Below are 15965 nucleotides of genomic sequence, written 5' to 3'. Positions count from 1 at the left end.
ACTCGGTTGTCACCAGCGCTGGCCCCTCAGGCCCTAAGTCCCACCCCCGGCTCCCTTGGTGAGTCACCAGTCGCAGGGCTGGCTTCTCAGGGCAGCCTGAGCCAGCCTCTTGCAGCTGCGGGGATCTGGTGTAAGCCACGTTGAGCCGGAAGATTATAGACGGGGCCGCTGGGCGGCGGCCAAGGCTGCTGCTTCTCAGCTTCTTTACCAAGAGCGGCTGGGAGCCAAGAGTCCTTGGCGCTAACTGCTTAGCAGCCGTCGAAGAGGTAGTGGGAGCAAACTGCGAGCCTCTGAGCCTCCGAGCCTCCAACTTGTCCGATTGCATCCTCAAAGGAGGTGCACCGGCACGCCCTCCTCTTGCTGGCTATTTTTAATTGCAGAGTTATGGCAGGTAGGCTCTTTCACAAACTTGCGGGCAGCTTCTTTGGATTCTGCCTGGGAAGCTCTTTTTATCATCATCAGTAGCAGTGGTATTTCCCAGCTTCTGTCCTATCCCACCCAACACGGAGGGCGGGGGGTTGGGGGGGGCAAAGAAGCTGATGGTTCCTTTTCCTTACTCGCTAACAGTGGGGACTCCAGTTGCCACAGGTAAACTTCAAATCTATTTTAGATGCATCTCCGATAAAAGAAAGAAAGATTCTTAGAGGAGCCTTAAGGCAACTCCTACCCACTGGTTCCAGAAAAGGAGGTTTTCCTGAATCTGGTTTGCCTATGAGAGGCTCCCCCAGGGGTCCACTCCCCACCCCAGGTCATCTGAAAGAGGAAGTAGGTGAGATGGCCTCTCCCAGGAAATGGAAGTGACCAAGTCAACAGGTCACATAGGTAGGTGAGCCTACAACCTGCTGAAGGCCCCAGCAATTCCTAGGGAGGGGAACACCCCTTCTTTCAGCTCCCGACCCCATATTAAAACAAAATGGAAGCCAAGTGGGTTGAGGAAAGCGAATGAGTGGTAATGTAAACAAAACAGAGGGGAGAAGATTAGGGGAGAGATGGAGAAATCTGAGAGAGTAGGGGATGGCGAGGGGAAAGAGGGGGCAGGGAATTATCCTTAGGAGTGGGGGAAGCTGTCTACAACACACCTCTTCCCAGCAGTAACCTGAACACAGCTGGGAGTGCCTGGGATAAGCAGGGCGAAGGGGAAAGGGTGGGGTGCTAAGCAGAGCGTCCTCCCGTCAGGGGAATGGGGGACGGGTGCAAAGGCTGGCATGGGCATGGGAGGCACAGTGGCATGTTCCTTCTCCCCATTCAACCTGGGGCTGAGGAGAGCGGGAACGTGGGGGGAGCTGGGAGGGGGTGGCGCTGCGAGATACAGAAAGAGCCCGTGAAGGGGACAAGGACCACGCGATCGACCTCTTTGCTCCTCCCCCATTCCACGTCTAACACACACCATCTCTCCCGCTGGGCCCCTCAGTCATCTCCCCAAACCCAGTGAGTGCTCGTATACAGTTCCTTCATCTGCTCCCTGGAAAATATTTCCTCTCCCACTGTGAGGATTATGTCCCTAAAATCCCCTGTGGTAGACGATTCCACAGCTGAGGACATTAGCTCTCATGGGGCAGGTAAACCAAAGTTCCACGTGAACGCATAGAAAGCCTCTAACGTGTTGATGTTCGTTAGAGAAATAATGAGAGCACCAAATAAAGACACTGGTCATGAAATCTTTGGTTGTTTTTCTTATATCATCAGTTTTTATTCTATTTGTTTTTTATTGTGGTAAAATATACATAACTGAACTATACACTTAAAAATAGTCAAGATGGTAAATTTTATATTACGTGTGTTTTACTACAATAAAAAGCTATATGGATAACATCAAGTTTACTATTTTAACCATTTTCAAGTGTACGATTCGGTGGCATTAAGTCATCCACATGATTGTAAATTACTTAATGCCTTCACCACTATCCATCTCCAGAATTTTTTCGTCTTCCCAAATTGAAACCCTATACCCATTAAACACTAACCCCCTTCGTCCTCTGCTTCCCCCAAGACCCTGGCAACCACCATCCTACTTTCCGTCTCTATGAATTTGACTACGCTGGGGACCTCATGTAAGTGGACTCATACAGTGTTTGTCCTTTCGTGTCTGGCTTATGAGCATGTTTCCAGGGTTCACCCATGTTGTAGCATGTATCAAAATTTCATTCCCATTTAAAGCTGAAGAATATTCTGTTAGACGTATGTACCACCTTTTGTTAAGCCATCCATGTCAGTGGACATTAAGGCTGTTTCTGCCTTGCAGCTACAGTGAACATGTGTAGTATATGCCACTGAGCTGACTCTGACCTAACCCTCGACATGATGGTATTGGAAGATGGGGCCTTCGGGAGGTTGCAGGTGTAGATACGGTCATGAAGGTGAGGCCCTCAAGGTGGGTTTAGTGCTCTTATAAGAAGAGACACCAGAGAGCATGCTTCTCGCTCCTTCCAGCTGCACACACCAACGAAGATCTGTTATTTAAGCCACGTAGTTTATGGTGTTTTGTTACGAACCCTGAGCTGAGTGAGACAACTGGTAAGAGCTTTTCTGGTTATAAATGACAGAAACCCAACTCCAATTGATTTGACCAAGAAAGGAGACTATATTGGCCTATTAAGTGGAAAAGTTCAGGGCAGGTAAAGCTTTAAGTCATGACGAGATCCAAGGGCTCAGGCTCTGCCATCAGGACAGACTCTCCCATTCCCTCTTCCTCACGCCCTCTCTCTCCATCGCTTGGCTCCGTTTTCCTCTCTGTTGGCTTCCTTCTCAAGGGATGTCCTCCCATGTGGTAGCAAAGATGGCCACCAGCAGGAGTGTGAACTTGCATTGTCCTCACAGGCAGCAGCTCCAGGAATTAACCAGGACTTCCGTCCTGCCACTTTCCCCCCAGCATGTGTTTCAAACCCCCCAAAAGCCTTCACTGGTCCTGTGTGTTACACACCTTCCTGCTTCCAACCGACCAAACTTGAGAACCAGGAAAATGAGACACTCTTATTGGCTAGTATAGGTCACATGTTCACCCTAGTGGGGCCCTTCCATTGGCAGCCTCACTCTGTGTGTGTGTGTGTGTGTGTGTGTGTTAGTTTCTAAAAGAAAAAGGTAATTTATATTACTTCAAGTGAAGAGAAGGGTGACGGGCAGACAAAAATGACAGATATCCCACTGGGTGAAGTCTCAATAATTGGAGAGGCTGGCATGGAAAACAGAAAGGGGAAAGGAACAGGAAGGAAGAATCAAGGAAGATTTGGGGGACAGCAAGAAATCCAGCGATTCCTGTTGAGGAATCTTGCACAGGAAAGAATCTTTAACCTTGAATGTGATGAAAACTCTGGACTCTCCTCTAATCCAAATGCACATTTGTTTTTGCACATAAAACACTGAAAATAAGTTTGGAGGGTTTATAACCTCCTCCCCAGATGTAGGGGGTCAGGGAAGTACCCCTGGTAATGGAGCAATCCCTAGATGTGGAATCTAGATATCTGGCAGCAAAGTCAGCTATCGGACCCGAATGGCTGTGGCCAAGTGTGCAGGCACAATGCCCAGGGTCGGAATGAAAGCAGGCAGGGGCCCTGTGCTCCTAGAGCTTCCAACCCCAGTGAGGAGTGAAACAATCAGTGTGAAATTACAAACAAATGTGAACTTACAAGTGGGACTCTGCAGAGGAGAGGCATGAGAGAGGGATGGAGCCGCTCAGGCAGGTCCATCCTTGGCTAAAGAAGTGACATTTCACCCACTGAGCTGTGCAGGGTAAGGGCTTTCCTGGCAGAGGAATTATTTGTACAAGAGCTTGGTGTTTGGAAGGAGTTTAAAGGAATGCTGATGGATGCCTTGATATGTGTGAACCAAGAGAATGTCTCAGCTGGGTACATACTGTGTTTTCAGGTTCTTCTGGGTCTGTTTTGCAATGTATTAACGAGAAAGAAATCTGGTTGCAATTATATGGTTGTAACAGCAGACCAGGGGCAAACAAATGCATTGCAAAAGGGAAAAATTAGTTTGGTTCATCCTGGTCTCGCTTGGATCTTACAAGAAAAAAAAAAAAGCTGAAATTCCAAATGTCAGCTCCATTACCAAGACTTGACAAAGCTCTGTCCTTTCACACAAATGGATTTTGAGCACAAACTACCCTGCCACCACCCCATAGCTTGGCACTCCCTAGATCACCTCACCCTCTCCTCCTGCCAATCACCTGAAATCAGAACCAGCGCTCTGCCCAAAGCCAGTTAAGCTGCAGCTGCTCACCTGCTGGTCTGCCCAGTCTCTCTTGGCTGCCTGCCAACAAGAGCTTTGCTGGGGAGTTTATTTCCAGTGGCTTCCCTGACTATCCTTCCTTTCTTGAGAAATGTAGTTAAGAGAAATAAAAGTTATAAGAAATAAATCAAAAGAAATAAATCAAAAGTTACAGAAATATCTCTGAAGGAACTGGGAAAAGGAACTTTGAATGCCGCTGCGCCTTTTCGATAAAGCAGGGAAAACACTCCCACATGTCACTAGTCACAGCCTTTGGTCACTTGCATCTCCTTGACCACTCAGCTGGCCACTCACCCTTTTTACTGATGCCCCTCAAATCCTCATCTCCCTTCCTGACTCCAGTCCAATATTTCCATCTGTCCACGAGACATCTTTACCATCCCAGACTCAATATGATGAAAACCATATTTTCATTATCTTCCTACCACTTACCACCCACACCAGCTCACTCTCCAAAATTCCCCAGTTTTCTCCAGTGTATCACGTTCCTTGCTCTTTTTTTATCCCCTCTATTCATTCCATCATAAAGTCCTGCCAAGCTTTATATTAAATAATTTCACAGATTCATTCCTTCCATTTGATTTCTAGACTCAGAGACACCTGGGTTTATATGCCCAGCCTGGTGACAAACTTGCTGTGTGACCTTAGGCAAATCACTTAACCTCTCTGAGCTTTTTTATCTGTGAAATGGAGGTAAAAATATGTTCCTTGCAGGACTGCTGTGAGAATCGAAGCATACATAAAGGGGCGCGCTATCGTGAATGAAAAAAAAAGGGCTATGTAATAAACCCGACAGATTCAGGGGGGTCGCATGGCAGGCCTGACAAGTTCGGTGACCGAAAGTAACCACATAAGATGGTCTGATCGTAAATTCCTGACGGGGCAGGTCATGGCAGGTGGTCATAGCCCTATCGCTTCCTTAGCAAAGGTCAAACTGATCTTAAGTGATCCCTGACCATTGTTCTTATGCATCTAGGATAACAGACCTTTGAAATGTCCTTTTCTTTTCCAGACCCCTCGGAGGTACAATGGCTGGCACTGGCACACCAGACCACCAGAGCACGAGACCACGAGACTCCTCACCCCTATCCTGTCGTCTACATACCATTCCGTGGGCTGTCACTGTCAAATGTTAGCTGTCCTCTACCCACCAATGTAAAAGAAGTGTGTGTTTCTGTGCTTTGCTTTTTATCCAGTCCTAAAGATTCCCCCACTTTGCTCTTCCCCACCTCCTTAATCCACCACCAATGATTTTATGTGGACCTCCCCCCACACCCCGGAACTTACATCTTCTCCTTTAATTCTAATGTATACAATTTGCTGCCGAACTGCTGCTCTCCAGAGCATTTTCTCAGTCTGCTGAGATCCTGCTTCTGGACACATCCTCACAATTTTGGCTCAAATAAACTCATAAAATTTGTCTATCGGTTTGGACACTATAGATGCCTATAAAACATTAGCTCCCTTCCCCCCTCTCTGTCTCTTGGAAGCATCCAAGTCTAAGCCCTCCTCCTCACATACCTGGATTACAGCAGTAACTTCCCAAAGGGTCCCCAGTTTTCTAATCTCTTTCTCCAATCCAGTCTCTCCCCAAAACCAAGACCAGAGAAATCTTAAAATATTGCCCTCTCTTCTGACCTTATAATATTCCTTTCCTATTGCCAACGGGTTAAGTCAAAGACCCATTCTAGCCCTAAAGTCTGTAATAATGTGGCCTCTTACATCCCGGGATGGCTCTGTTGTGTCTTTGTTGAAGACCGTAGGGACGAATGTGATTGCCGGAGGGAGATTAAGAGTAGAAGAGAGCTAAAGACAGGACAGAATCTTAGGGACCTTAGCTTTCCAGGGCTGGGCAGAAGAAGAAGAACCAGTAAAGGAACTTATGGAGGACCAGCCAGACAGGTAAGATTGGCATCCTGGAAGCCAATGGAAAAGATAATTTCCAAGAGAAAGTGATCCAGATCATCGAATGCTACAGAAAGGTCAAGTTGAGGACTGAAAACGGTGTGTAATGGGTTGAATAGTGTCCTCCAAAACAATACATCCAAGTCTTAACCCTCAACGTCTGAGAATGTGGCCTTATTTGGAAATTGGGTCTTTGCAGATGTAGTTAAGGATCTCAGGATGAGATCACCTTGGATTGGGGCAGGTCCTTAATCGGATGACTGGTGTTCTTGGATTTTTATTAAAGGATAGGGAGATTCCAGACACAGAGACACAGAGGGCGAGCCCTGTGAAGTCTGAGACGGGTACTGGAGTGATGCGTCCTGAGCCAAGGAACACTCGGAGCCACCAGCAGCTAGGAGAGAGGCATGGAACGAATTCTCCCTAGGTGCCTCCCGAAGGAGCCGATCTTGCCCGACAATTCGATTTCAGATTTCTGTGAGAGAACAAATTTTTCTTAAATTTCTTTGTTCTAGGCTACCAAGCTCGTGGTACTTTGTATGGCCGTCCTAGGAAACTAACACCGGGTGCCCCTGGATTTAGAGAAAGAGAGGTCGTTGGTTGACTTTGGTGGGTTCTGAGGCACGAGGAGCAACTTTTCCAGGAAGCTTGACTCTGGAGGGGAGCAGATCTGTCACAGAAATAACTAAAGCAATGTCACTTAAAGAAAAAGACTTAAAAAAAAAAAATAACACACACACACACACACACACACACACACACACACACTGCTAATGAGAAAGGATGTCCTACATCGACAAATTTGAAAAGACAGATCTCACAGACTCACAGGATTTGGGGGCCGGAAGGACCCTTAGACACGCCTCGTCATGAGCGCGTGGACCGGGGAGAGTGTCTGTTGAATGACGTGAATGTGCTTTCCTCTTCCGTTCTCCCTTTTGGGTTTCCTCCCTCCGCTTCCGCCAGAGGCATCTGTTTGCCTGGGAGAGGATTAGAAATGCAAAGAGAGAGAGGACAGCTCAGCTTTGGACCTTCAAAATATATATATATGTATTCCTGAGTGGAAAGCAAGGGAATCGGTTCAAAAGCCAGTCTTTACCCAGAGAGAACAGGGTTTTCTGAATAATTTCAACACGTATTAACATATCAAGAACCAGGCCTGGTGGACTAGGTCACCAAATTTTGGTAGGAGCCTGGAATGGAAGGACATCAGGATATGACGCCATGCTTGTGGCCCCTTCACAACTGTGACGACAGAGGCACTAGTTGCAACTCCCTGTGGGGCACGGGCAGAGCCCCACACGGCTTCTTAAACTCCTCCTCCGGGCCAAAGCCAGGAGTCAAGGGAGGTACGTATGAGACAGGTTGAGGGGACAGCTGAAAGCACTCGCTGGCCCTCTTTCCTATTCGGAGCCCTAGGATGAGACCCGTATTGGGCTAGACACTGCGCCCCCAAGTCGGAGGGGTGGAAGTGCAGCAGTGAGGTGGGGAAATGGCCAGGTAAATGGCGCTACCACCGACGGCTGCCGGCGAGCCTGAAATTCCTCTGGGATCTGGAAAGGGGACGAGGAGGGGCCCAAGTGTGGGAGTAGGGGCTCAGCGAGGTCAGGAAGAGATTATTCTCTGTGGAGCCCTTATGTCTCAGGCATGATTCCAGCACTGGGTGCCAGCAGAGCACTCCAGAGAGCCCACAGGTGACCACTCGGTGGCCCTGGCCATCATGGAGAGTGGGATTAGAAAAGAAAGGAAATTTAAAGGGCTGAGCATTTACCCTACAGAGACTAAGTCATCTAAGAGAGGCTATTTAAACCGGAAGATGCTGTAGTACCTTCCCACTTCCCCAGAGTGGGCCAGGGGCCTGTCAGACCAGTCACAGGAAATAGAGAAGCAACATTTGCCCTTGTGTTTTTTCTTGAATATTAATTTGTGCTCCTGCTACCCATATGCCACTGTCACCCTGTGCTCCGAAGGACGGGAAGCACAGAGCACCAGCAGCAACAATCGCGAGGCCGGCCGGAGGGGGCGGGCTTTGTGGAAGGTGTCCCCTGGGGGCCTGGACCGTGTAGACCAAATGTGTGTGAGTGGGACAAGAGTCTCCGAGGAATGGCTCCGGCGATGATTGCCTCTGAGAGAGGATGCAGAAAAATCAAATCTGAGCGTACAAATCAGTGCTGCATGTGCCCTGCAGGCTAAGGCACACACCTTCCCACAGGAGAGCCTGTGTAGGAGAAAGTCGAAAAGGCTCCCAAGCCCCTGGGTGGTGCGAGTTAAACAGAAAAGTCACATCATGGCTCCTCCCCCTGGGTTCACTTCATCTTCTCCGCAGCGCTCAGTGTTCTTCCAAAAAACCAAACGAAACCCAGCGGCAGCGGGTTCCCAGAGTTCTCTTTTGAGGCTGGGGTTCAGACAAGGTCAAGATCCACAGCTAATATGGAGTTGAACTCCCACATCCCATGTGTTCCCCACTGAAGCCCACTGCCTGGTTAAAGGAGGAAGGTGGGAGTCAGGAGGAGGCGGCCAGGTGATGCTCACGGGTCAAGTCCGCACAGGCCTCTTTGCTTAGAGGAAGATTTAAAGTCGGCTGCCATCTGGTCCAAGAGAAGGGACGTCTCTCTCTTGCCTGGTTCGCTTCTCTGAATTATCTCCCAGCCGGGAGTGAGGAGCATAACCTTAAGACCCAGGCAGACCCAGGGTTTTTTACTGCACCGATATTTGGGGCAAGTTTCTTAAGCTTTGGAGTCTCAGATTTCAATAATTTCAACAACAATAATTCCCATCTTGCTGAGGGGTTAAGATGAGTGGATGAGGACATGTGTGCCTAGCAGAGAGCCCGTGCAGGGAACAGGTGAAAATAATTTAATTTAATTCTGCCCATCCACCTGCCACTGCCACACCTCCCTCCCTCTATCCTAAGCGGCATTGTCAGAATTGAATGCCCTGGAGGAAGCAGAGGGAGTAACTTAGAACCAGGGACTGGTTTCAGAGGCCTACTCAAGCAAGTTTCCCTGACCTTGAGCTTTGGCATTCTTAAAAATCAAAAATCTAGAAACCCTTTTCTTGTGAAGGGAACAAAACAGTTTCCTTGGGGGCTTGGCTCCCCTGGCACCTCTGGGGAGTATCAGAAGACCGAGCGGGGCGGTGGAGTTCATTACATCACTGTTTCAGGCGAGATACCCAGGTGTATCTGTGCATCGCGGGAATGGGGCTCACCCAGCTTCGTGCCCGAAAGACCAGGTGAGAATCACATTGCGTCAGTGACAGGGTGGTCACCGTGCAGTGCCCTCAATAAAAGAATGCCGAACTCTGTCCTTCTTTCTCAAGTAATGTTGAGGGCAGACGAGCTCCTGCCAGGTGCAGAAGAAAGAAGAAAACCCGCTCTTGACAGCAGGGGAATTGGGTTGCCACAGCAACGAGCTCCTTCCTAGTCCACTCATTATATGGCTTTTGAATGAGATTTCCTCCAGTGTATCCATCTAGCAGCTTGATCCCCAAACCTTGCCACCAGCATGGTTCACCTTCTGGGGAATCTCCACAGAAAGGAGTCACTGACCCCTCCTTTCAAGGCCAGTCCCGCTTGTCCCTGGGATGGGACAGTATTTGTTTGGTTTACACTGGAAAGGAGCCCTCTCATCTTCTGTGGGCGGGAGGGTCGACTGGTACTTCTCTGAGCAGCAATGTAGCAAAATGGAAGTGCGACTCTCCGACCTGACAGTTCTGGGGATCTAACCCTGGCGTTGCGGCATTGCTTGTAATAGCAAAAATCTGGAAATAACTTTCAAATCATTGATAGGGGACTGGTTAAATATCAGCTGTAGCTATTGTGGGATGCTATGTGGCCAGAGGAATAATGAACCGGATCGGGGAGCCCACATGGGGTGATGTACTGTTAAGTTCAAAAACAAGTTGTTCAAACTTATAGAAACGGAAAGCAGATTGGTGGTTGCCAGCGGCTTGGGGGAGGACGGAATGGGGGAGCTGTTGTTGAACGGGGGTAGAGTTTCGGTTTAGCAGAATGGAAGTTCTGGAGACCAGTTGTACACCGGTGTCACACACTCAACGCTACTGAACTGCACACTTAAAAATGGTTATGATGGTAAATTTTATGTTACGCATACTTTACCACACGTTTGAAGAAAAGCAAGTGTGGGTGCCAGGCCCAGCTGAATCCAAGGTCTGGCTGGTCCGAGGTCTGGCTGTGAACCAGGCCCGCAGCTAGGACATAGGACCCCGGATTCAGAATGTTCCATTAGTGCAGTAGGGCACCTGTGCCTAAAATATGTAAACATCATGCAGCTTACTGTATCACGCATGTGTGGCTGAAGGCCACTATTGTACTCCGATGTGTGTGGAGCCACGCAGCCCCCTGGGGAGCAGAAGGGGAGCACAGGCAGGGGAGCAGAAGTGCGCGCAATACCGCGCTCCTGCCCGCGATGGACTGCACTTCCCCCCAAGAGAACCGTGCGCCGCACAGCAAAGTCGGTGCCTGCTGTTTCTTTCTCGCATCTGCGTCTTGTGCCTTCTTCCAACTGGGCGTCTCACCATCAAACCTCCCCTTCTCAATCAGCTCGGCGCTGACAGCAAGTTTCGGAATAGAATCAATACAGCACGATCTTGGTCGTGCGTGTGTTTTTTCAGGGTGATTCAATTTTGGAAGGAGGCAAAACAGGCTGTTACTTTTGCATTTGGAAGGAACGGAGCAAAAAAAAAAAAAAAAAAGCAAACGGATATTACTTTTCATTTTATTCCCTTCTGTAGAGTTTTTAAAATATATAATTAGCACCTATTATTTTTATAATTGCAACAAGCTCATAAAAACAGGGCGATGACATTATTACGCCTGATCTCCAGGAAGCAGGCATTAACTCCACGGGTATTTATTGAGGACTGGCCCGCCGTGCACTGCACTGTGCCTAGTACCGCGGTAGGAGAGGGAGGCAGGACAGTCCCTGTCCTCACGCGGCTTACGCTCCTGTGGTTAGGAGACATTCCTAACCACAGCGAGTGACCAATGCTGACAAAATGGGACGGGCAGGCAAGGATGGGCTTTCCTCATTTCCTCTCACCTCCGAAGAGGACATTTAAGCCGAGACCTGAAGGATGAAAAGGAACCAGCCAAGAAGAGGGAGGAAAGAGCCCAGGGGCACAGGAGCAGGGGCTGCAAAGACCCAGAGCTTGACAAGAGAGGTCAAAGTGTCAGGAGTGAGGCGCAAGGAGAGGGTGGGTGACAGGCTCAGCCAGGAGGAGGCCAGGCGCTGCCGCTGCGGGGCAATGCCCCAGGGCAATGGAAAGGCACCGAAGGACTCTAAGCGGAGAGTGACATGATCTGATTTATGATTAAAATGATCACCATGGCCACTGGGAGGGGGAAGAGGCTGGAGAGGGGACTAGAGTGGAAGCAGGCAGACAAGATAATGAGGTAATTATTAGCTTCCTGCTGAATGACTTCAATGGGGATTTTTGGTTTTAGATGAGGCTAGAAAATTGCAGATAATTACTGAAATAAGTTAGAAGAGAGCACTTTTTAAAAGGCACTCACATGCCCACCACACCGGTGACACTTGTTGTCTTAGCCGGGGTGGGGGAAGAGGAGCATTGTGGCCAGCTATTGGCACTTTCAGGTGGCTTCCAGTCAGTGACACCTGTTAAATACAAATTCTAATTCAGCAGGTCAGGGTCGGAGAGGCCCGAGACTGCCTGTCTGACAAGTTCCAAGCCAGGAACCACACTAGGGATAGCAGGATACCAAGCACGATTGGCTTTTGTACTGGAAAACAATGATTTTGTAAAGATATTTTTCAAGGGCCCTCAAAATAGCCTGCTTGAGATGTGAGCAGACAAAGCAGAAGAATAAATTAGGAAGGACATCTCTGGCATCTCAGGAGAAGGGTGAGTTCATCCAGCAAGAGGCTTACCATCTCCCTGGGGAATCTCATGGCTCCAGTGCCAAAGAAGTGACATTCTTTAAGTAAATATTTAGGCACCTGTTATATGTCAAGAACTATGTTAAGTGCTGGTACATGGGAGGGAAGAGCCACTGGCAGAGGAGCAGGGGAGACAGAAGCAAACAGAGAATCCTAACCCAAGGCCGAGGTGCTAAGAGCATCAATAAGGTACCACGTGAAGGGCCAGAAGGCCTGTCAACCTGGGGAGGAGGTGGATGTGGCTGTCAGAATCACCTAGATCACCTCTGCAAGAGCTCACCTCTCAGGTAGAGTGAGGTAACCTGCTCAGTGGCTCAGACACCAGAACAATGATCTGCCTTTGAATGAGTGACTTCTGGGTGCCAAGCTGTACCCCGATCTTTGCAGACAAGTCTCAGAGCCCTGTGGCCAGATTACTACTAAGGTTCAAATCTCAGCTCCGTCACTCACCAGCTGTGTGAACTTGGACACATTACTTAAACTCTCTCGGCCTCCGTTTCCTCCTCTGAAAAATGGGAATGATAATAACTAAGAGTGTTGTAAGGATTAAGTAAGTTGTTGTATGTAAAGCCCTTAGAATGAGGACTGGCATGTAATAAGAGCTATTAAAGCACTAGCTATTATTATTTAATCCTCACTACAATCCTGCGAGCCCCAAAGTATTAAATACCTATTTTGCCGATAAAGACACTGAGGATGACAAATGTCACACTCAGCTCTGGAAAGGGCCCAGGCTCTCTGCTTCTCCGCTCGCTCTGCTCACTTTCCATCCTAAAGGAGAAGTGCTGGGAGACAGCAGCACTCCGGATGCATCTCCGAGTCCTGAATCCCATTTCCCATAGCCCTGCTCAGGTGCCCCAAGCCCTCCCCACGTACTGCAAACAAATCTGGACCTCCCTCCTTCTGACTTAAAACAGCCACCCCATGCAGGAGCTAGAGGCCAGGAGCTAAAGGCCACCTGAGAAGGGTTCAAGTGTGTTTGGTTCTCAGACTGAGCATTCCCAGATGTTCGCTCACCCTGCAAGGCAGACGCACCACAAATCTGAAATTCAGTCTGCTGAGACCATATCAAAACAAAACCACTCTGTTGGCCTTCTGCATAGCAGCCTCGCAAGATGAAAGGGGTTTCTAAGATGAGACAGCAGGCTACCTTCGTTTATCTTAATCCCGCTGGTTGGATGCAAATTGCTTTCTCACATCCAGGCAAAAGAATGGTGGTGGGTGGGATGAATCTACTGGGCACTTAGCTGAAATGTGGTATGAGGGAGAGAGGCTGCAGTAGCAGGGGGCCCGCTAGGTCCCTAACGCAAGGCAGTGCAGCCACCAAGAATGAGCCCCCCTCCTGCTCCTCTTCTCTCCTCTCGCTCCCTCTGCCCCTGCTCCAAAGGAAGGTTTTACAGAGTGTGGGAGTCAGAGTAAGATTTTCTCCCCAGCCTTCGTCTGGGGCAGAAGGACCTGGAAGCATTTTGTTGCACTCGAATATCTCCTGGATCAACCAGGAAGCAGGCCACGGGGGTGGGGGGCGGGGGCAGGTGGTGTGAAGAGAGGTCAAGTCTGCCTGTGGGTACTCAACTCAAAGGCATATTTTATTTATTGTGTGTGGTGGATATATTTATATATGTATGTTTCTTTATACCCACTTACAAAACTGTGCAATGTTTAGGAATAAAATGCATAGCTTTAGGGATTGAAGTGAAAGGAAAATAATAAAACTAGGAGTAAGATTAGTATCTATAAATGTGTAATAAATAGTCCTAAACAGCTGCTAATCAGGCTCGTAACATCGGTTCCGAGAACCCTAGTGGCCAAAGCAAAGATGAACAACAAACAATCAAATACAAGAACCAGAGTCCATACGATGAAAAAAAAACCCAAACTTTTCAGAAGCTCTGCCTTAACCTTGGTACTGAAACGTGGGAGGATTCTTCCATTGCTCCACCTAAAGGTGACCCTGAGATATAGAAAATGATGGACGCCCTTGATGGCATCCCCACAATAGACATAACAACAATCATTTCTCATACTGCTCTCCGTTGTGAGATGGGGTACTAAAATTTCATTCAAGAGTAATTCTAATATTCATTCTGCATTGTTTTGTAATATCAGAAATTGGAGACAGCACAAATGTCCATCAAACGCATTACGATATAAATATCCACAGGAGTACTATATAGCTATTAAGAAGGAGGAGGAGCAATTTAGGTACTCATATGAAACAGTCTCTAAGATATATCGAGAAGTGAAAAAAAAGCAAGGAAAAACAATGTCTGTAAATGAAAAAAATGGGGTGTGTGTGATAGAGGTAAGAGACTGACTTCATTATACACACACACTTAAATGCTTGTATATACCCCGGATCATTTCTGGAAGGAATCACAAGAAACTGGTAGCAATGCTTATTTCTGGGGAGGGGAACTGGATGGAGGATGAAAGAGGTAAGAGACTGACTTCATTATACAGCCTTTTGTACCTTCTGAATTTTGTACCATGAGAGTGTTTACATATGCAACATAATTAAACAGTCCATTAAAACCATACGCACAAAAATAATGTATGAGGGGCTATACACAAGGAGCTCTAAATAGATACTCCTTTATGGTCAAGCTTAAGGATGACATATAGATTACCCAAGAGAATGAAAGGCTCGTGCATCCTTCGAGCTTCATGAGTCCTCCATGAAAGTCATTTACCTAGTGTATTCTCTGCTGAGATCCAGGTGGGCAGAAGATCTATATTGCTGGTTAAGATACATTCTTTCCTTAGCAAGTGGAAAACTCAGAAATCTTCCCTTTACAAATGCACATGCATGTACACATGCAAAACTGTTAGAACTAATAAATCTAGCAAAGTTGTAGGATACAAAACCAATACAAAAATTGGTTGTATTTCTATACGTTAATAATAAACAATCCTAAAAGGAAGTTAAGAAAACAATTCCATTTACAATAGCAACGAAAAGAATAAAATACTCGTAATAAATTTAATCAAGGGGGAGAAAAACTCATACAATGAAAACTACAAAATGTTGCTGAAAGAAATCGAAGAAGACATTAATAAACGGAAAGCCATTCCTTGTTCATGGGCTGGAAGACTGATGTCGTTAAGATATCAATACCACTCAAACTGATCTACATATTCAATGTGATCCCTACCCAAATCTCAACAATGTTTTTTGTAGAAATTGAAAAAAATCCATCCTAAAATTCACATGGAACCTCAAGGTACCCTGAATAGCCTCCCCAAAAATCCTGAAAAAAGAACAAAACTAGAGGACTCACACTTCTTGATTTTAAAACTTACTACAAAGCTACAGTCATCAAAACAATGTGGTTCTGGCATAAAGACAGATGCATAGACCAATGAAATAGAAGAGCCCAGAAATAAATCCTTATGTATATAGTCAAATCATTTTCAACAGGGGGCCAAGATCATTTAATGGGGAAAGAACAGTCTTTTCAACAAATGGTCGGGAAAACCGGATAGCCACATGCAAAGGAAGGAAGTTAGACCCTTACCTAATACCATATACAAAAATTAAAACAAAATGACATCTTTGATCTTGGGCAGAGATTCAGCAAACATGTGCTGGGTGATTCAGTATGCCCACTTGTCCCAGTCTTCTCAGCTGCTGTTGGGAAGGTAGAGATGGAGCTGGACGAAGCGCCTTCGGTGTAGACAAAGGGCGAGTATCCTATGGCAGGCAGAATGCCATGGACTATTCTCTATACACACAGCACACACCACACCCTGCCTGAAGTGGTCTCGTTCAGGCCTGGCTGATGCAGAGGCTGAGAACAGGAGAGCCCTGGTGTGATCTGGCTAAAACAAAAATAAAATTTTGCTGATTCTCTATTTACACACCTCCCTGCCACTGCCCTGGCTTAATAAACCTTGTGAGATGATTCAGTA

Source organism: Pteropus medius, unplaced genomic scaffold (assembly GCF_902729225.1).
Source record: "Pteropus medius unplaced genomic scaffold, Ma_sr-lr_union100, whole genome shotgun sequence".
Taxonomy (NCBI): domain Eukaryota; kingdom Metazoa; phylum Chordata; class Mammalia; order Chiroptera; family Pteropodidae; genus Pteropus; species Pteropus medius.
This window is presented reverse-complemented; position numbering follows the sequence as displayed.